Source organism: Nothoprocta perdicaria, unplaced genomic scaffold (assembly GCF_003342845.1).
Source record: "Nothoprocta perdicaria isolate Ctin4 unplaced genomic scaffold, notPer1 scaffold_321, whole genome shotgun sequence".
Taxonomy (NCBI): Eukaryota; Metazoa; Chordata; class Aves; order Tinamiformes; family Tinamidae; genus Nothoprocta; species Nothoprocta perdicaria.
The window spans coordinates 419264-441380 of NW_020455557.1; the positions used below are offsets into that span (position 1 = coordinate 419264).

Consider the following 22117-nt stretch of genomic DNA (forward strand, 5'->3'; position numbering starts at 1 on the left):
AAGCGGAGCACAAGGGGTTGCTAGGGAACCAGCAAGGAATTGGCACCAGGCTCCGTTCTCCCTAACCGAGGAGAGCAGAAATCCCAGAGATTCCCGGTCACGCGCCCGGAGCCACCGGGCAGCGCCGCACAGGCCTGCTCTCCTGGAGGAGTGAGTGCAAGTGGGTGCAAGATCCTGCCCCGCGAGCAGCCACCCTAGGGTGGATATTCYTGGGTTTCCAGCAGCTAATCAGCGGGAAGGGAGTCCAGCTGGGAGCAGGGAGGGCTGCAGGGAGCGGCCAAGGAGGAGGCGCATGAAGGTTTAAGGCGCATGTTATTGAGGAGCAAACAGCGTTCCCGTATCAGCGGGCCTGAGAGGGGTCTAAAATATGAATGATGTTAACGAGAAGCACCCGGGGTGGCTTTCGCCATGCGCAGGAGATGTACCAACATCCGTGTCACTTGTATTTTCCTACTAATGTGCAAGAAAATAAATATATAACAAAATAAAAGATTAGATGAGACGTAGCCTTCTGTATATGTAAGAGATGGAGCATATAAAAGAGCCCGGTTCTGCCGGGATGCTCTGGTGTCTCGTAAGGGCTGAGGCCACCGCCGGGCTCGTCCCTCGCCAGGGCTTTAGACACCTCCCCTCTCCTTCCCTTTGCCTGGGCACCTGCAATAGGGGGGACAGGAGGTTGCCTGGACGTGGGTGCCAGGCTGGCCCATTTCTACCACAAGAAGTTGGTGGCATTAAACATACACCCAACTTGGGGCTAGACCATATCTAGGGGCCCTGCATAATCTCAGAGCTCCAGCACTAATTAGTCTGCTTTGTAGTCCAGCTTGGGAGAGCTGATGGACTAAACATAACTCCGACTTCCCCCCCCCCCTTTTTTTTTTCTAAAAATATTGCAAATATTTTCCAAAGTGAAGCACCACAGGATGCTATTTCCATCTTCCCAGTGGGCTGAGGAGCCATCTCATTTTCCGACAACCAAAATAGCCAAGACTTTGCACAGACTCATCGTCTATTTTCACGTTGCTGCGCGTCAGCATCGCTGGCTGTCCGGCCAAGGGAGACTCCCTTGGTGTATTCTGGTGCCCCGATCAACAGATCTCCAGCTTTCTATAGTTCAGTAACAGGAATATCTTGTGGAGAAGCTAGAATTTTCCCGGTTTTGGTAGGATTCTGATTTTTATTTTAATACTCTGAAACTTTTTTTAGACTCAAGAGTTTTCCCGCTGGGCCAGAACTGCAGGATTTTTACTGAACCCACATCTAGAAGTTGCTCTTTGGTTCCCAAGCCATCGGCATCTTCCAGATCTGGGTTTTGTCCCCCTAATACCCAAGTGCTACTGGATCACAACACCCCAAGTAACTCCAAACCTCCCCATTTCTTGCCTGGGGAAGATAACACTTTGCGTGGGCTGCYGGGGAGGAACTGTGTCTCTTTAACCTCCCTTAGCAATTCAGGGGCCAAACTACTGCCCTTCATCCTCCGTGATGCCAATGGATGGGCTGGATCCCTCAGCACTTTTCTGGCCTGAAGAGATCCTCTTGATTTGCCTGCATTTGGTCCCAGTTGTGCCTTATCACAGCTGTCCTCCTTCGGGGAGATGCTCYGGGTGGAATTTGACATCTGGCTGAGGCCCAAGGACATTAAAGAAGATTTTCCCCTCCAACTCCACGTAATCCTACGATAACATAACCTGAACTTGTTCCCYGAGTCACCCCCTTGCTACGAAACCAGCCCCAGCTCCAGCAGGGACCTGTAAGCCCCAGAGGCGGCTCAGCCGTGGGAAAACAAGGGGATGTTTGTACAGAGCCAGGATTGCAGCTTAATCCCACTCGGCTGAGGGAGAGCGCCAGGGAATGGGATTTTCCTCAGGAAAACAGAGAATGGTTCCCTCTTTTCCTTCAGCATCTTCTCCCCAAGCTAGCTACAAAGGTCGGGTAAATTCCAGGCTACTGTTATGGATTTAGAACTGGATTTAGGAGCCAAATCCACACCCTGGTGCATCCTAGCCAGGGGAAAGAGATGCACAGGAATTATTCCCAAACTCTGCCCCTGACTCCACCACTTCTCCGGCCTTGCTGGGCAGCTTGGCCGTGGGCTCTGCAGTGCCGGGGGATTAGGATTACCCAGGCTGGCAGGCAAAAAAACCCGCGCAGAAGAAATCACTTAGTGCTGCATTATATATATATTTTTTGTTCTAAGTAGGTAAATATCCCCCGTCGAGTGAAATATGAATATCCATCTTCAGGGTCAGAATGGGATTTGCTGCTTTAAATCTCTTTGCGGGCCATCTTGCTCCATCAGGTTTAACCTGAGCTGACCTGGCTGGCAACGCTGCCTGCCTGGTTCAGGTGAAAAGCCAAGGCACAATGTGGAAAAGCCCGGGAAGGGCCAATGGGATGGGGGATCCTGACACTCAGGGATGCATGTGAGCCATTTAGGGGAAAAAAGCGGGGAAAAGAGCTCAGAGGACAATCAGGGATGCAGCTGAAGACCTGAATATCACCTGGCTGGGACCTCCTGAGGTCCCCAGCACAGGGAGTAAGCGGGAACTGAGGAGCACGTGGGGACAGCAGTGCCCGCTGTCGGACACCTTCTCTGTCACGCAGTATATCCAGTTGCCTTAAGTACCTGCTGGACAGGAAAAAAAGGTCATTTTAGATGCAATTAATATCCCGGGAATGTATAGAGCTGCTTCCCATGCCCGTACATTTGTAACTCGAGTTGTTCCGAACACCGACTCGCTGCCCGGGCGATGCCCTTGGGTGACAGCGGGTGCCCAGGAGCGGCAGGACAGCGCGGTGCCCCCCACCAGGGATGTCCCCCCGCTCACCTCCAAGCACCCCTTCTCATCCCGTGTTTGGTCTCCACCTGCTGCCACTCTCTGTGGGGGCTGGTGTCCTTGTCCTGTATCCAAGGGGCATTATCATGGATGAAGCTGGATTAGCTGGGAAGCAAGGAAAGAAAAAAAAAAAAAAGCCTGCAGCTTCACTGGCACTCAGCAAGTAGCCTCTTTGGGCTCTTTGGTGACTTCTTCCCATCCGATCCCCATCAGGATTTGTTAGTGGAACAGCTGCCTGCCACCTCCTCTACCCCTGACCAGGGCCACTATCCACACTGGCCAACCCCGTGTGCCCCTGTGGCACCTGAGGAAAGATTCCATGAGGACACCAGGGAGAAGATCAGCTCTTCTTTCACAAGGGAGAGGAAAAAAACAATATTTCATGGTCTAAAGAACAGCACAGCACTTATTTCAGCCTGCTCCACACCTACTTGCTTTGTATAAAGCTAGAGATGACCTAGAAAGACACCAGGTGCTCCCTGCAGCAGCAGCAAAGCTGTGGATTTCTGGAGATCTTCTGGACAACATGTTAATCATTAATTGCTCCGGGGCTGGAGAGGGGCTCGGTATCACAGCCAAGGCGAGGGCTGGTGCAGGAGCCTGTGAGGCCATTTCTTGCATTAGATTTCAGCATATGAATAATGTTATGAACAATGTTACGAACATTATTTATCTGTTGAAAAGCACTCGGGCAGAGAGCATTTTAAAAAACACAAGTTCTCAGCTCTTTTTGCATCTACCTCTCTAAAACCCCACAAATGACCCCTGGGTAGGGGTTAGCTCCAGGGGGTAAAGCCAACCCAGATTTCCAAATTGAGCAACATAAGAATATATATTTATACACACACACACCCCTATAAATATATATGTATGATATATAAAAAACATTCAAAGAGGATCTTGTTTCCAGCTATTTCCAGCAACCTGCTCATGCTCATGTTAAGCTTACGTAGTACAGGTGTTCCAGGAGAAGCAGAGTAGGAATGATTTTAGGGGATGATTTTGCGTCTTCAGTGCAATTCGGGGGGACAGGAGAGTCTGGTGAACTGAAGCACAAACTCCCGCAAACAGCGGCAAAACATCAGAAATACTCTGTGTATAAAGCCAGAAATACCCTGCAAAAGCCAGAAATACTCTGCGTATAAAGGTGCGAGCACAAACTGGGGTTTTTAATTGCTGGGATGGGGAGCATCTGTGCTGCTTCACCAGGGCTACTCCCCCTCGGCAGCGAGCGTGCCGCGTCCTTGGCCCAGTGAGCACCAAACTCTGCTATCCACGGGGTGGATAACTATTCTTGACCCCAGCAAGACGCCAGAGGCTGCTCAGTTGCAGCTGCGCGCCCATTCCTGGAAAGATCCTTCTCATAGTGACTCAGGGAGGACAAGAACCTGCCCCACTCGTGGCTCGTGCTGGGAGCCAAGGGAGGCGACGTCCCCGCGCCCACCGCGACGTCCCCGTGCCCACGGCGGCAGGAAGCGGTGGCAGCTTTGCATCCTTATCTGGGGAGCGCGGTGCTCCTGCCCGGGGCAGGGCGGCGAGCTCCTGTTTTGCATCCTCTGGAGCAGCCGCTTCAGCCTTCCCGGCCCAGCAAATGCATCCCGCCAGCCTCTGCCCTAGGGATCTGCCAAGCCAGGCCTGGGGCAGCCGTCTGGAGGTGACCCCAAGGCCACCTCCAGCTCCTAGCGCCCCAGGGGACGTTTGCCTTCGCACGGTGCCCCTCCAGGCTTTGCTACCTGGCACACACAGTAGCCCGACTGCCAAAAACACAGGCTGAAGATGAATTAAAGGCAAAGGACAAAATCTCATATTATTATTATTATTATTATTATTATTATTATTATTTTCTAGCCTTGAACCACAAGAGGAAAAAACAGGGCCACGCACAGGGCTCCAAGCAGGATGACAATTAGGGACGTGCTAAAAAATACCCGGCAGCATCGCAAAGCCAGAGCAGCATCACACCCCATCGCAGACCCAAAGCCCCGGCCACATCAAAGTGCCATAAGTGGTACCTGTTACCTGTGGTGCTTTGCCACCTTTTCCGATGGCCACACTCCAGGAAATTCTGCGAGGGGCTCAGACAGGGCAGCCAAACTGCTGCTGGTGCAGTGGCTTCCTCAGCTCCCAGCTGCTCCATGATCACCAAGCAGCTTCCAACAAGGGCAGTGAGGTCCCACTGCACTGGGCCAGCTCCCATCCAACAGCTCTTCTGATTGCCTAAATAAATAAATAAATATATAAATAAATAGGGCATTAGGACACATTAAGGTCACCATTTACAGCCGAGCGAAGGGAGGATGGGCCTGTTTGGAGATGCTCTGTGCTGGGGGATGATGAGGTAGGAAACTGTGCACACGTGGGAGATGGTCCTTGAAGGAACAGGCATGTGGAGAGGAGGAAGTAGGGGGCAYGGTTCACTCTGGACTTCAGAAAAGCTTTTGATGCCTCTGCACATGAAAGCCTTAGCCAYGAGAGTGCTTAAATATGTGTGGAAAAAAGAGAGATTCTTGGAAAGATCAAAAAGATCAAAAGAACAGTGAGAACAGTGAGGATATCAAGGCCTGCAAGGACCACACACCCTTCTGTGCACTGGGATGAGTCCCACGGGCACCAGACCCTTCGCTTGCCTCCCACAGGGTGTCAGCACAGGAGCCTGGAGCGGCAGCTGGATCTGCAGCCACAGGGAAACCTGTGCAGGGCTCCAGGTCTGGGAGTTTTTCCCCTTTCCAGCCTGCCCAAAGCCCAGTACAACCTACACAACTCCTTATCAGCCCCAGCTCTTAAAATAAATCCATGTTGTCTTCAAAAACACCCCTCCCTGAGGCCTGGCAGAGCTCCAGGGGCTCAGTTTGGCCTCTGGCATCTCCATCCTTCATAGCTCTAGGACCAAATGTTTAAAGAGGGGTGGAAACCTCCCTGCTTGGTCTAAGAGGCCAGCAAGGYGTTCCTGCAAAGGGCCTGCCACCTGCTACAAGCCAGTGCTTCCCTCCCCAGGGAGCCAGGAAGCTTCAGTAGCCGAGAATTTCAAGGATCTTTGAAATCGGTAGCTGAGAAATACTCCAGAATTGCAGAGGGGTTTTATTTTTAGAAATACTGTAAAATTGCCCCCCTTATTTTCTTTAGAGAGCTTTCAGCCTGGTTGSGAAGACCAGAGGGACCATCAGCCTTCTGCAGCAGGACTGATGCATTAGGAGAGCAAAGAGAGGAAAGAGAATACCAAAAAGACAAAAATTTAAGGCAAGATAGAAAGAAAGCAAGCTTTTTTCCCCCCTTTTTATTAAGGAAGGCAATACTAATGCTGAAAAATGCTGTCAAGGTGCCATAGAAGACCCCAAGAAACCCTCTTTTACCCAGGAACTTCCTGGGTAAAAACTTCCTTCCCAGGACAGCCCCACAGAGCATCAYTCAGGCCCTGGCCGACACACGACTCCTCTCATGGTGCTGAGCTATCACAGCTCTGGTTTCTCCAAAATGCTCTAGAAATCAGGAACTCTCCCAGTAAGACACTTCTGCTCACCAGTCCCACTGCACTCTCTTTGCAGGGCACAACTTGGCTCTGGTTCATCTCCTGCTGTATTCAGAGGGCTGAAAAAGAAGAGACACAAAGAACGAAGATCAAGGTGGCTAAATGGACAACAGGTGAGATCTGCTTGGGCTTGAGAGAGGTGCAACACTTAATTATGGCAATGAACAACTACTTGGGCCAGTCTGAGGGAGCCTAARCCCATTTTCTGGAAAGCTGAGGTCAACCAGATCTGAATGAGGAGATAAACTGAATTGAGTAAAACACCTCTGAGCAGGGTAGAAGGGGTTTCCTCCAGACCAGCCATTCAGCACTTCCCAAGTCATCTGTGTTCATCCCTCCCTTTATGCAAGGCAGAAGTCTTTGAGGAACATGTTCTCCAAACTACCCATTCTCACATAACCGCAGGCTAAAAATAAGGTGCTATCAAGCAAGACACTTTGGTCAGAGCATCTAAGCATGCTCTTCCCCTGAGATGATGCCATAAACTTAGTTCCTCATGGAGGAATTAGTTTAAAAGGTAGCAGTGGATTTTGAGTCCGGGGAAGATTCAGAGTGAGCAGGAAGCAGCACATCCCCATGGATGACCAACCCCTCCAAAAGGGCTGTTAGGAAGGAGGGAAGCGGGGACTTCTTCCCCTCTGCTCTCTTCCTGGCTCTGAAGCAGCCCCAGGGCAACGGGAGAGTCCRGCTTCTCCCAGGGGCTACCGCTGCAGCAGGATACAGGGAGGCCTAGCCAAAATCCCAGCAAAGCGCTGACCATGAGCCCCGTGGCCACTGCTGTCCCCCCGAGCCCCCGGCCTGTGTCGTGGGGCTCATCCTGGGCCCTTCCCAGCACAAGCTGAGCGGGCAGGAGGAAGGAAACGCGGCTGAACAATGAGCTGCAGGAAGCAGCAGCCGCTGCTCTCCAGAGCTACCTCCTGGACCAGAGGTGGGGGAGAAGACCYGGAGGACGAAGCCGGCTTCAAGACTGCTGCTTACAACAGCCTTGTTTCCACCCAGTCCCTGTCCGCCATCCTTCCCAATCCACATTCCCAAAGGGCCCACTGGCTTGGAGGGAAGCCCGTGCTGTGCTGTACAGCAGCTGTGTCCTGCTCCGCAGCAGCAGAGCCCATCCTGGCACAGCGGATGCTCCGATGCCCCCAGCTGGGCCCCCAAATTGTTCAGCTCCAGAAGGCACAAAYAGTATTTTTCTATTCAGTGCATTTTCCCAGTGGATTCGCCTAACCAATTCCACTACTTTCCTAGCCCAATGCAGGGATTTGCATTGAGGAAGGAAGTCTCATTCCCAGGGTGAATAATCAGACCTGTTGCAGGCAAAGGAACAAAGCAGCCGCTGCAGTATGGCCAGGCCAGAGCACCACAGCTAATCCATGAGGAGACACYTCCCCGGCCACGCGCCCATCAGCCGTTTGAAGGTCTTGGGTACAGCACGTCCGAGCACAGCACAGAGGTGACAGGCTGGATTTTGCAGGGCATCACTGCCACAGCAGCCAAGTCTGGTAAGTGTCACGACTGCTGCTCTGCTGAAARGCAACCTGCAAGCCTTTCAAGGCCGGGATTTGTCCTGCTCCTTTGGAGGAGATGGGGGAACAGACAGCAAAACCACACGTGAAAAGCCACTGTTCAGCACCTAACAGCAGCACTCAGCCAGCTCACTGTACAGAAACAGCAACTCTCCAGAACGTAGCAGGGAAACTCAGGGCTGGGTTTAGCTCTTACCTTACCCAGCTCTTACCTTACCCAGCTCTTATACCTTAATACCTTATTAAGAGTGGGACAGAAGCGTAGGAATTTGCACTGCAGCTATTCATGCCTAAAACTCTGCTTTTGTTCTGGGCAGGAAGGTGTCTCAGGCTAATGCCTTCCCCATGGAGAATTTCTTCACCACCTTCAGACATGAAATGTGTTCCCAACTGGTCCCCAGTGTTGACAGATGTGTGGCTCAAATACAGCACTGACTAGAACTAAGCAGATAGCAGAGGGTGACCAGGTCCTTAGCAGCTGCTGCTTTACAGCAGGATCTGAAAGAGTCCCAGGCAGAGCAGAAGATGACAGCTCTACAGAGAGGGGGATTCAACAGACCTGCCAGCAAAACACAGCTGCAGCTTAGAGGCTGCACCAGAAAATCTAGGGCAGGAAATATAGAGAGTGAAAGCACCTTGAACATTGATCAAAAGTACAAAAAGCATCATGGAGACAGGGAAATAACAGCTGCTTTAATTCGGGACCCTACCTGCCAGGGCAATAAATATTAATAGAATAAGATGGAGAGAGGGAAAAGCAATAGCAAAAACCCTGCTTCCTTGGAACAGAAATAGCAAAGCCCCTGAGACTCATTTCCCACCAAACCGCATCCGATGAAGTAAAGTGAGTGAGGGTTGAGAAGCTGAACCTAATTTAAAAGGGGGCCACACACAAAACAAGCTGATTTCCGAAGGACGGGAAATCGAGGCTTGGAGATCACTTCATGCCCATGGACGAAGGCCAAAAATTGCATCTCCTGTTGGCCTGAGAAGAAATGCAGTAGTTGCACGAGCCATGGGAAACTATCACCTCTTCTCACTAGTTCCTTTTGCAGGATGCGCTCAATTAGTTTTCCCATCCTATTGCTGCTACCAGGCCCAGTCTGTTCTGCTACAACAAATAAACAAACAAAAMCCCCCACACCCACCAATATATGATGACAGGCTTGCTCTTAACCCACTAGGCCTTATGAATGTCCCTTCATGGCCTGGATATCCAGCACACACTCCCAAGAAAATAACTGTCTCCATTGTACAAGCCTAAGGCATGCAGTTCCTCCATTTTCATCAGCTTTTTGGGGGTCAAATCTGGGTTCAGCAACAACATTTGGTCTGAAGACAGGTATTCAAACCAGCCTCAGATGCCCTTGCTGGAGAGCACTAGCAGCTCCATCAGCTGCAGGTCACATCTGGAGAAGGGCCCTGCTGTTGGAATCAGCTTTTTCTGCCCCCAAAAGCCCATCATCAGTAACTTTCTCATCTCTTCCTCCCTCTTCCTGCACGTTCCTCCAGCTCCCTGCTCTTTGCAGATCCTTATTCATTCCTCTTCCTCCCCTTTTCTGCCTTCACCAGCTAGTCTCTCTCCCTTCCCTGCATTTTCCTTCCTCCATTCTCACCTCCCCTGTGCACGAATCATATCCCAAAGGCCTTCTGCATCTCTTCCCTGGTTCTCCTCATCTCTAGCAAACATCTCTCCCCTCACCCTCCGGTTCTTGATATCTCTGTCATTGTCATTTCCTCCAATCCATTGGTCTATTTTGCCCGGGAAAAGCTCAGTGTCACCCATAAACATCTGCCCACCTCCCAGCAGGGAAACTGGGACATTCCTGCTCATTCTGATGGCTGGTGGTACATCCAAAGCAGGCTCCCTATTACTCCACAAGCATCAGAGAYAGTGCAAGCAGCAAATTCAGTGAGATGCTTCAGGCCTACGCTTTCCTCCCAGAGGAAACAGCTGTTTCTCACCTTCAGATTTCCAAGTGTGGATAATTCACCAGCAAATAAGTTTCTGTGGCTCCTTCATTGCCAGGATGGAAACTCTCCAGATCTTTGGTGCTTCTGCAGCAAGCCAGGAACTGAAGCCACGTTGTCACTTAACTGACAGTCCCATCCACACRCTGCATTGTCAGAGGAAAGATGAGGAGCTTCGTGGTGCCATGTGCTGTAATGAGAGCTAATCAAAGCAGCCTTTTAATTGCTGGAGTAATGATTTAGATGTAGAAAAATTCAGGCTAGATTTGCATGACTAATTAAATAATTAAACACTGCCTGACAACTGAGGAACACAATTGCGCATCCAAGAAAATGAAAAACACCTCCTGCACCTCACCCAGCAATAAACAGGAAAAGATTTGCCACCTTGGGCATCCATCAACAGCTCTCACTGACAGACTTGYGGCTTTTTGATTAGGGGCCAAGTGTAAGTAACAGCAGCTCTTTAATGAGGTGTTTGATCTCTGCCCAGGGAATTGCTGGATTTGAGCTCAAGCAAGTGGCGGTGTCAGAAAGGCAGGACCATGGTGGGAAYGCGGCACAGGAACGACCAGGCTCATGTCCCCTTTCCCACGTGCCTCTGAAGCACAGGATCCATCTTCAGCCAGAAACCAGTACAGCTCCTTCCTTGCCTGGGTGCTGGGCCCAAAGGGTTAAACATTGGTGTTATCCACCGAGAAGGCCACCTCTCCCCCTGCTTCCACCCCTGCTTTTTCCAGTGAGCTTMTAAAATCCACTTAAAATATTAATACCACGCTGGTCAGAACTGTATGGGCTAAAGGGCAATTTGAAAAGATTAATTCTCTATTACAATCTGAGCCTTGCTTTCATAACCTTAGAAAGCAGATTCCCTGAAACTCTCCTGGGCCCCGGCACAGCATCTCGCCAGGCGGCCGGCTCTGACAAGCCGCGGTGCGACACAGCCGCCATCTGACATACTTTAACTCTCCAAAAAGAGCAGCACTAGCACGGGCTTGGGGAAGGAGGGAAAAGAGACAGGAAATCCAGCCCTACCTGAATGGGCTGGGAAGCTGCCAATATTTTACATTCCTTGTGACACAGCTTGCTGCTGGCTCCGTTGCCTGATGTGATTAGGCTGGGGAAAATATTTATTGGCCAGTGTTTTCCCAGACCAGCACTGACACGGCGGCTCCTCATTACAGCTCCGCATAGAGCTGACATCCTCACAGCCATTAGGAGGCCTGGTGAACTGCTGAATACTTATGCTGGAAGAGCTATCAATTCATTATTTATTTCATCTCCATTTGCTGCTAGTTCAGCCCTGCACTGCACCTAGTCCCTTCCTGCACCCCGGCAAGGTTTCTGTGCAGAAAGCTGCCAACCCTTGAGGAGATGCTCAGGGCTCTACAGGCCAGTTGTGCTGCTGCAAAGATGAATTTAGGCTTCTTTGACGCTTCTGCTTCTTCAGCGACAGTATCTGGAGGAGCAGCGAGGCACATTCAGTCCAGATCTTATCAACACACACYGGGGAAAATCTTCTTCCCAGAGGAGAAGTTAACAGGCGTTTCTGTTCCAGAATAGATGTGTCAGATTATTCCACTTTGCAGCATAACCTCCCTCRCTGCTAGGAGAGCAAAGTACTTCCTCACCACCCTCACCTTCTCACAGCTCCTGCACTGGGTTAATAGAAACTCCTTTCTGAGTCAACACGGTTAAATAGGTGCAAAACCTCTATATGCACAACCTTGCATATGCTTCCATCATGCTTATATAAAGTGATTAGCGATAAACCGACAAAAATCTGGTGTGTGGATGAAGCGGAACAGCTGGATGAGCCCATCACGGTGGCTCCAGCAGAGCAGCTGTACTGCACACAGCTGAAAGCCAAACAACTGAGCAGCAGGAGGAGGACACCAATTTCCTCCTGCCCCAATATCTGGGATCAAACTCCCTCCCGGACTTGTTGCTGAGCACCAAGGCCTGGGGCTGAACGTGGCAAAACCCACCGAGCTGCTCCAAGAGGGATGCAAAACTGCAAGGCCTGGGTAATCTGTGGCCCAAATGGATCCCCAAGCAGCAGCGCAGCCATAAACAGTGATGGTGCCATTAAGACGYTAATGGACAGGTACTTGGCTCAGCCCTTGGCTAACTAGGCAAATATTTCTGTGGGGGGGAAGCATAAGGGTATAGATAGGAAACATGTAAGACACTGTGTTCCTCTAATTTATCCAGGTAATTGAGAAGCATCAGAGCCATTTTTAAAAACTGCTTAAGCACTTGGGATCTTAATGCCTCTAAAGAGTCTTATTTCTGGCTGTATTTACAAAGCCAGGCAAGAGGCTACCTAGAAAAACAGATCCATTTGCCCTCTATGCTGGAGGGATGCAGAGGACCCACAGCACACCCCAGGCACGCRGAGCACGGCACAGTGCTGCATTAAGCATTTGTCAGAGCTTCCCTAGGTCACCAAGCCCAGATGTCCAAAAACGCGCACCAGCTCCCAAAATCAGGCCCAAAGGAGCTAATTTTCTGCAGCCACACTGCATCAGCAGAACAAGAGCTCTTGCTTGCTGAACACTTGTAAAAAAACATTACTCGTTTTTTTTACATTTCTGAGCAAACGTATGCATTTAGGCCCAAAAGACAGCTTTGGAAAAAAACAGGACCCTTTGAAGGAGGCAGGGAGCTGCTCTCAGGCTACATGACGCACGCTCAGGGTAACGTCCATCTGCCGGAGCCTGCAGCGAGGGCTGGCTCCGGGCTCCGCTCCACACCTCAGCATGGGGATTTGTAAAGCTGGTAAATTAAGACCCACCTCCAGGCTTGCCGAGCCACCATGGAGCTTAACTGCTTCGGAGGTCACGGATGCTGGAGCCAGGCTGGACTAAGGGGACAAGGGAGAGCATTAGAGGAGAGCTAGAGCCAAAAAGGCAACGACTGCCATGTTCGTATCTGCATCTATTACCTTCAGAGCCTCCAAGGGGGGACAAAAATGCTCGGTGTGGAGCCAGCACCTCCTGAGGGTTCGTGCCTACTCACCAAAGCTCTCTAGCTGCCCACAGCCACTTTGCCCATGCCCAAAATGTCCAGCCTTGAAGGACACAGCACTCCTAACAGAGCAGTGCCCTGGAGGGTCTATTTACACTTCTGCCACATCAGCAACTTCATGTTTTCCACCTGCACTTTAAAAAGATCTCAATCCCCACTGCTCCCTGCAGCTGAGGAGGCTCTAGCAGACACTTTCCAGGTGCAATGGACATAGCTGGGAGCTAAGGAGCCCAGCACTTCCTAGTCCTGCCATGCTGAGAAAGGATCCCTGCTGCCTCCCAAGCGGGCAATCAGATCAGAAGAGGCTGATAAGGGAATGGAGCCTGGAAAACCTGTCTGCTGGGAAGGGCAGGGGGAGCCCTTCCAGCCATGGGGTGCAAGGAGCGCTGAGAGAACTTCTACCCTTCTGCGCTCTACTATTTATTATTACAYTGGCTCCATTCTGACTTCAAACAACCAAAGACTTCTCTTCCCTCTTCACCCAAAACCAACCCTGGAGGGACCAGGGAAGGGAAGGAAAAAAACAGGGTGACAACTTTACGGGTGGATTTATACTGCACTGAAAGGCAGTGGGCCAAATCACCCTGTTGCCTCCTCAAAGCGAGGAGATGAATAGCAACCCTCCTGCCTCGACCCTTTTGTATTTTAACCAGCATGCAACRCCCTACTGAACCTCAGAAAATGCCCTGCAGAGGCAACTTCACTAGCAAGGCCACTTTTTTCCACCTCTCATGTCTGCAGTTCCTTGACAACCAGGTCAGAACTTCAGATCCAGCTGTAAAGCTGCATTTCCTCTCACCGCAGCCCATTATCCCCTGCTCCTTCTCTCTTCTGGGCACACGGAGCCGCGCACGAGGCAGGAGGTTTGCAGGGAAACCAGGAGTTCCAAAGCATAATCCTGAACAGATGGCAGCTCGAGACGGGCTGCCTCAGAAGGGCACTTTTAAAAGTAAATAGCAACAAATGTTTTGGTGTATAATGCGTTGAAATCTTGATCTCACACAGAGCTTATTTTCTTTTTCTTTTCCCTTTTTTTTTTCTTCTCCTCTCCCAACAGTGGCAAATGGCTGAGGACAAGTGTTGCTGAAAAGGAAGAAGAACAAAAAGAAATGGAATCAATTAGATGTTTTAGAAACAAAGGTGTTTTGAAATCAAGAAGAGTAATTCATGAAAATCAATCYGGATTCAAGAGGGCTGTACGGATTTGTTCATCCTTCCCTTGCCCTTCCTGAGCAACCAAAGCAATAAAACCACTAGCTCAGGCAAGGAAGCAGCAACTGAAACTTCAGAAACGTGCTGCATCGGCCACTGAGGCTTGATGTGGCCTCAGCAAGTCAAATATTCTGCACGAGCAGCAAGGTCCTAAGTGGCCAAATGGGAATTTCAGCTAGCTGCCGCCCCTCGCTTCCTTCTCTCTCTGCCATCCCGTGTGCCTAGTCCTGTCCCCAAGGGGAGAGCGTGTCCAGGAGCTGTCACCCTTCAGGATGGGACCCCTTGTATGACAATGTTACCTGGATAAGTGACACTTGCAGGTTCCCTTTATTTCCCCTGCGGACGAGGGTTGGAGCTGTGCCTGTTCCGCCRGGATTTGCAGGGTGTCAGGCTGCCTTCAAGGCCGGTGCCTGTGATTCCCGTGGCAGGAGCCTTGCACAAACACAGAGCACTCCCTGGCAGCGGGAGCAAGCCCGGAGCGGGGCACATCCCACCTTGGCACCGCTGCCAGCGGGGCCCAGCTGCCCCTCGAGGCAGGGAACCTCTGGCTGAGCTTCAAAGGTAGACGGAGGAGGATGAAGGGCGCAGGGAGCAGCCCTCGTTGTCAACCAGGGGGGATTTTTCCTCTGTGGGTCACAGATGCCTCTGCTTGGCCTGGGGATGGGGATGAGCCGCCGGGCAGGTTTCACCCTGGGAATGTTGCCCTTGGGCTCTCGAAAGGGAAGCAGGAAGGTGATGTGGAAGCAGACCTAGAAATGGTAGCATGGGATCAAATGAGAGAGGGCACTTAGGAGAGGATACGATTCCATTTGCACAATACAGATACTAGGAGCCTCCTCTGTCCTTCCCGCATATCTGAGGGAACCACGAGGATTTTGGAGGGAGCCAACAGGGACCTACATGTCCTACATTTAACAATCCAGTGATCTGCTCTGCTCTCTCCTGTACTGCACTTGTATCCCTGCATCTTTAGCAAGTTCTGCTTTTAGGAGAGTGCAGCAGCCCCTTGCGAGGTGGACCCAGCATCGGGGTTCCTGTCACAGCCCTCCTGGCAGTAACTCCTGGCATAAAGCCCAGCCAGAGCTGTGCTCCCTGCTCCACCTCTCCTTCCATGAGGAAGGAGCAGCGACAGCAGCATCCCAAGGCAGGGCCTCCCCCAGAAGCCAAGGCAATAAGCAGAGGAATGGAAAGTCAGGTGCAGAAGCTTGAGAACCATTTGAAGCCAGGCTGGACAGACCTCCAAACGAATCCACAGMTGTCCCATGTGCTAATTTAACCTCATACATACCCCATTAAGCCCTCTGTCGTGTCTCCTCTTTTGTAGGAAGACACACAACAACTTCCCTGTGGCTCTGGAGATGCTGGGAGCCAAGAATAAGACACAAGCGTGGAGTTCACGCAAGGACAGCGAGACTCCAGGCAGCGCCGCGYGCTCGCCAGCCTCTGCGCTCAGCTACGCAAGCACAGGTTTCTATCACAGGCGGTGCTGCTATCACCCAGCAACCGACGAGGATGTTCATTCCCCAAAGAAGGGGCAAGGAGACGACCGATCCTCACAGGGCGGGCTGAACGGTGGAATTAACGGCTGTGTCTTTTCTCATGGAATCACAGATTGGTTAAGGTTGGAAGAGACCTCTAGAGATCATCTAGTCCAACCTTCCTGCTCAAGCAGGGACACCCAGAYCACAGGGCACAGGGTGGCATCCAGGCGGGTTCTGAAGACCTCCGGAGAAGGAGACTCCACAGCCTCCCTGGGCCTCCAGTCTCGGGYGAGCTGCTGGCCCAGCGCAGCCAGCTGGGCTGCAAGGTGCTCGCCAAGGCCGCTGGCTCTCCTGAGCACACGCAGCGCTCCAGCCTGTTGTGCTCTTCAGTCATGAACACAGAACCCTCTACTTGGTGCCAGGCACTCAGTACCTGCTGACACTGGCACGAAGGGACCTTCCGCTGCCGACTTTAGCAGAGAGGCTCCCAACTGCACTCCGCCGGTGGAACGTGCTCCTCCTTGTAGGTTTTAGAGCTTCTCCTGGATATAGTCAAACTCTGGATGCACAAAATGTGTACACCAGGCAGGAGGGAAGGTCTGCCTAGACCTTGAGATGGCCCACGCAGGCTGCAGGCAGGAGCGTGTACGAGCAAGGCCTGTGCAGAGCAATGCTCCCCGCTGGCACTCACAGCTCCTCACAGCCTGTGACCCAGAGACAGCTGAAGCCAGAGGCAGGATCTTTGAGTACTTAATAACCCCTGATGGAGCTTTTTTCTCTTTTTTTCCACAATTTTTTCTTACTGCTTTGTGAACCTGGATCAATTTTAGCATCCAGCCAATATTTTGATGTAAACTGTTGGCACTGATGCTCCAGAAGTGCTGCTTACTTGCTTTTCTTCTAGATTGAGATGAAGCTTCCCCTGGTCTGACCTTCTCAGAATAACCCTGCCTGTTCAGCGTGYGTATAAGTTGTTCTCCACTCCCTTCCAGGCAGAGCAAGTCCTTGGTTTCAGGCACTGTGGGGATGCTCGTGAACGCTAATTTCAGCCAAGGACAGGCAGTTTCTATAGGCTCTCTTCACAATCAAAGGTGAGAGATGATTCCCACTGTTCATCCTCTGCTCGAGGAGCATCTCTCTTTTTCCTCCCTGATTATAGCCTCCATCAGCTAATGCCAGCCTTCATGAATCACATCAGTACTTACCATCAGGAAGTATCTCATGACACTGAAATGCAACTTGGAAAGGAGATGCTTATATATTTCTAATAGATGAAGAATGTGATGATTCCACACAAAATGCAGAGAAAGGGCTTTGCAGGGGGAGGAAAAAAGGTAAGAATTGAATTTAACTGATTTGTACTTGGAATGAGTTTCTGTGAGCCGTAAAGCAAGTACACATTCATATTTTTAGGGACTAAATTAGCATTCCTCAGTAAGATCACTCATCAGGACTACTTGTGTGAACRAGAGCTGCGAGGTTTCTGGATAGCATTTATATAAAAACAGGAATGCTCCTGAAGTGCCGTAAATGGAGCTGCTTGAATTGTATGCCCAGATCTTGCATCTGATGACAGTAGCTGAATGAAATGACACTTCTGCGCAATCAGTCGCRTGTTTGAGTGTGGATGTTTGATGCCGAAGGTTACGCTCGGGTTTATCAAATCCAAGCAATGGCTGAATTTTCTACTCATGACCAGGGCTCTGACCGGCCTTCCTGGCTCATGGCAGATTGTTTTGCTAGTCCCAATAAATCATCATTCTTGCTATCARGGAAATAGGAATGGCAGAGCCACCAATACGACCCTAGGCCACTTTATGCCCCAGTCGTGGCAGGTCACACTGGGGCACTCTCTCGTGGTGGCCTCAAGGACACAACACATTGTGTTGCGTTGATGTCACTGCTTTTTGCCAGTCCACCTGCTGAATCACTCGTGTTATTATACATTTCTTACTGCAGAAAGCGGRTGGAAATAAGCTTCTTGCCACTTGTAGCTCTGTCCCATTTCGGTTCCCGCATCACCACGGCAGCACGAACGCTTTGATCACAAAAGACGTTTCGCTCTTATCCTCTCCGTGGTGCCATACAAACAGGAGCTGGATTGGAGGAAGGAGCGGAAAAGAGTGAGGCTTTACGCAAACCTGTCCCCAACAGTGAAAATAGCCCAGTGATCAGCAGTAGAACAGTTATTCATTCAGCTTCTGATTTTTTCAGGCCTCTGATCTTTCTTCTTTATCTGCCATGTGTCCCTAAATTACTAGAAAAAGGAAAACATTGACTCAGAAAAATTTTCTTGGGRTTGGGAATAGTCCCTGCAGAAAAAGGAGAGAAGTTCACACCTCATTAAGGCTTATTGGCAAGTCCTTTCTCACTTGAAGACTGTAACTGGGGGTTCTCTAAATATTTGGATAACATCAGATCTCAGGTAACCCCTTGAGTTTCTTTTCACAAGAACAAGTAGCAGAAACCTTTAATTCTATATGAAAAAGCTTAATTCTGCAGAAATGGACTTCATTCCTTGGGAAATCAGTGGCGGGAGCCCCAACTCTGAGCAACAGCTTCATTCTGCATGGATTTTTGAGGGCTAGGTGGACAGAGCTTTCCTGTCCTCCGAGGGCTAGGACCTCGGCTCCTTCAGCCTCGGTTCCTTCAGCAACCTTCAGCTTCCACAGCAGATCATCTATCATTTGCTCTCTTTCCTCCAAACATATCCCAGTCACTGTCTGTTCTCTCTCAGTACAAAGCCTTTGTCTATCAGGATCCCCAAAAGGGAGATAACAGGTAAAAACACAACAGCTACGCTGAGTTTCGTGGTGTCTCTTCCCCTTTTGACTGTAACATAATTTACATCCATCTCAACCCYTTAACATTGGACTGTACTTCCTCTGTCACTAGCCAAATCCGCCTCATTTGGGTTTGCCTGTGTAGAACATAATTGTGTAGGACAGAGCGAGTAAGAATGAAGCAAAGATATTTGCAATTTGACCTAGTATCTGAGCATTTCATTAATCCTTCCTGCATCAACCACTTAACCTTTCTGGGCGTTCTTATTGCCTCTCATTGTATTGATTTCAGTCCATTTCTCCAATTTAGTGAGATCATGCAGTATTTTAAACCTGTCTTCCACTGTATAACTAGGTTTCGCTGGGGGGTAATTGACATCAATTTAAAGATTGAAAAATTAGGCTGAATATCCGGAGAAAACTTCCTAATGGTGCGATGTGCTAGAACGCATTGCTGCCTCTCCGTGGGTTTGGTGGCAGTTCCATTAATATGGGCATTAAAACCATACCGTAGAGGTATAAAATCATAGATGGGAGAGTACAGTACTGAAGCAGGAGGAGAAGACAACTTGAAAAGGGCTGTAGCTTGTCTCCTATGGTCACAGCATCCCAGATTGACCTCTCTTCACACTGACTACCGGTTCGCCGAGAACAAACAACAGCAACTAACTCCGGGGGTGGCATCCAGCTCCCAGTAGTGCTGCCGCTTCAGCTCTGCTGGCGGGAGTTTAAGCCAAAGATACTCAATTAATTTTCCCTCAGGATGGTTTTCCCAGCCTGGGAGGCACAGACTGCCTTTACAGCCGTATCTGTGCATGCTTTTGCAACTGCTCCCCCAGGCTACGTACAGACTGGCATACCCAAAAGGGCTTCCCAAACCTGGCTTCTAGGYGCACTCCTCGCCTTCCCCTCCATCACATGGGCTACCATGCATCCATTAGAAAGAAAACAAGGTGTCTGGGTTAAAGGAAGCCGGAGCACTCTGCAAACCCTTGAGCTGGTAGTAGTGAGGCTTCCTGGAGAACACATCTCCTCCACCACGTAGACACAGACACCYGACCACCCACAGGGACACAACACCCTGGAGATGACAACCTGACAATATACATCATAACACAACAATACACCTTGTAACACAACAACATACCTTGTAACATCACTCTGGGACCATAGGTTTCTAAGGCATCCATCAGTGGTGTTCACATTATCCCTYCCTTCTTGTCTTAAAGAAATAGCTATTTAATTTTATTTCTAGCAAAACAGTTGAAAACAGATTGTGAAGAGAAGCCTGTTCTTGATAAGGCACTGATCAGAGATAGAGGAGAATGAGGGCTTTGTTTTAAAATACACTGACCACTGCTATGGTTATAAAGMCAATAGCCCAAGCAGAAACAAACGCTGTCCTTCATGCCCTTTGACTGAAGCAGTTCAGCTGCAGRACTGGTCAGAAAGAGTCCTCTGCCTCACACCTGGCATGAAAAACATCTTGCATATTTAAGAAAACAATTTTCTCTTAAGTCCTTACTGAAACCAACTGCTTTTTAGTGTATATGTATATATATACACACATATTCAAGACTCCTATTAGTCCCTGAAAAGTGGGAATATTACTTTTGTCCACAAAACCCAATATATTAATCTCAAAACCCAAGCAGACTGCTATGTATTTTCATCGCTTGGTAGGTGAGGCAGGTACCTCTYGAAACCCAGCTGCCATATGAAGGCAATTTGTAAAAAAAACGAAATTCCCTTCTAAGAAAAACTCAAAAGAAACTTTCTCAGCAGCTCCACTGAATTAGCAGTGACATAAAACCTGCAAAACTTGGCTCAGAAACGTCTACATTTCACAGCTGCTCCCCTGAATCTGAGATCAGAGACATGGAGGAGAAGACTTGTTCATTTTGGGTTATCCCTTCTGTAAGGGATTAGTAGACACGTACAGTGAGTGGGACTGCACAGGGGGTAAAGGTCTCATGCAGACCCCCCATGGGCCATGCAGAAGTGAATCATTGTCCCCGTGGCAGGAGGCAGAAGCTACAAATTTGTCACATAATGAGTAGCCAGAGGCTGATACGGGAGACGAAGTCTCCTCAAGAAACCCTTGGAGAATCTCCCAACGTGACTCCAAGACTGGCAGATTGCTGGAGAAGATGGCGAGTGAAATGCAGCCATCTCAGGAGGACGCTGCCTCGGCAGTTTTGTTTGTGCTCTTCTTTTACTGCACTTYTCCCAACGCCCTCTGGCTAGTGCCACTGAAATGAAACATATTGATTGAAATGCTGATCCCATTGATTTTACACAAAGGATTTGCATGGGTATGAAACAACAGGAACTACTCTGTAATCAGTCACGTCTCCATTTATTCCCAACTGAAGACATGTGGCCAACTTGCTTTTCCATGTTATCTCATTCCTGGGAGCTTCCTCATACAAATGACCCCAAATTCAGACATATGGTACCTCTTAGCTAACAAATGTGCAGCAAATATCACTGTTCCCTGAAGAGAGTATTATTATTTTTGAGTTACCTTTTGCTTTTTATTTTTCACTCAGTTCTTCCTTCCATGTTTTTACCCCACTAAGCACTAGATCTTTTTCCTCATCCTTTCATAGGTGTGGAGGAGAGAAAAGAAAAATACATATTCTGGAAGGAGAGTGTGATGGAAACTGTGCTGGGAGGAGATGAAGGAAGGAAAGCACCAGGAAAGCGGTGCTTAACATACTGGAAGCGCTATTAGAAATGGTATTTCTGCCCTCAAGGAAGGATGTGTAGATGCAGCGACCGCAGCACTCAATAGCAGGGTGTGATAAGTGCTCAGAAGAGGCAGTGAGCAGAGGGCCAAGGTGGAAAACCCACCCTGCGCGATGCTGCTCATCCACAGGGCTGGTGCCTTTTCGCTTTCTGCCCTCAACACTTGATCATTTTCTTCCTAACTTTTTCATAGTTACATATCAGTCAATGTTACAGATTGGAACTGAATATATTGGCACTTGCCTAGGGCACTGGGAAAGCATTTCATAGAGGGACTTGTGTCTTTTCCCCATTGACGTCTTCTGCTCCTTCTCTATTTCTAGCCTTATGAAATGGTGAAACCAGACAGCAAGATTGCAGCATTTTAACTCCTGCTCCTGAAAACAAGGCAGCTTCTGCGGCGAGAAGGCATCTGTGATTGCACTGTAGCACGGAAAAAGGAGGCGGAGGAGGGAAGGAAAAAACCCACCTGTTAATCGCGCTGGGGGGAAACCCATCCAAAATGGTGGTGAGCCTCGGCGGCTCGCACCGCGCGCGGGAGGCGGCGGCCGCTCCCAGCCCCGAGGGCCGGCGCCGCCGAGGCCTAGCGGCCGCGGGCCGGGCGCGCCGCGAGCATGCGCGGAGCGCGCGCGTCACGGGCGCGGCCCCGCCAGCCCCCCCCATGCTCTCCCGCCGCCGCCTCCATTAGGCTCCGCCGCCGCCCGCGCCGCGGAGGGGCGGGAAGCGAAGGGAAGGACGGGCCCGGCCCACCCCCCGCCACGAGCCCTCCTCGTCCTCCTCCTCCTCCGCCCCCGCCTCGCCGCCGGGAAGCGCTCGCGCGGTGCCCGCAGCCCCGCTCCGCCCGGTGCCCACTCGGATGCGCTGATCACCAGGGAGCGGGCAGCAGGGAGCCGCCGCCCGCCGAGGACTCGCCGCGCCGCCCTGAGATTTACCAACCTGTTATTTTGTTTCTAATTATTTTTTCCTCCTTTCCGTGCCGGGGCTCTTTTGTATTATTATT

The 22117-nt window shown here is 50.3% G+C and overlaps 3 long non-coding RNA genes across 5 annotated transcripts; all 3 read right to left on the reverse strand.

Moving 5' to 3' along the window:
- Positions 1 to 2453: 2453 nt before the first annotated feature.
- Positions 2454 to 2937, reverse strand: LOC112950560. 2 transcript variants are annotated; one of them, XR_003250045.1, is made up of 2 exons: positions 2832 to 2937; positions 2454 to 2629 (listed from the first exon to the last, which is right to left on the reverse strand). It is a non-coding gene; the product is annotated as an uncharacterized LOC112950560 (long non-coding RNA). The 2 variants fall into 2 exon arrangements; XR_003250044.1 differs by having other exon boundaries at positions 2454 to 2632.
- Positions 2938 to 4712: 1775 nt separating this feature from the next.
- Positions 4713 to 13959, reverse strand: LOC112950559. Of its 2 annotated transcripts, none has more exons than XR_003250042.1 (6): positions 13617 to 13959; positions 12658 to 12726; positions 10896 to 11409; positions 9855 to 10062; positions 6358 to 6425; positions 4713 to 5057 (listed from the first exon to the last, which is right to left on the reverse strand). It is a non-coding gene; the product is annotated as an uncharacterized LOC112950559 (long non-coding RNA). The 2 variants fall into 2 exon arrangements; XR_003250043.1 differs by having other exon boundaries at positions 13892 to 13941.
- A 3570-nt stretch (positions 13960 to 17529) lies between these two features.
- Positions 17530 to 21618, reverse strand: LOC112950561. Its single transcript, XR_003250046.1, has 2 exons — positions 21587 to 21618; positions 17530 to 17679 (listed from the first exon to the last, which is right to left on the reverse strand). It is a non-coding gene; the product is annotated as an uncharacterized LOC112950561 (long non-coding RNA).
- Positions 21619 to 22117: the final 499 nt, after the last annotated feature.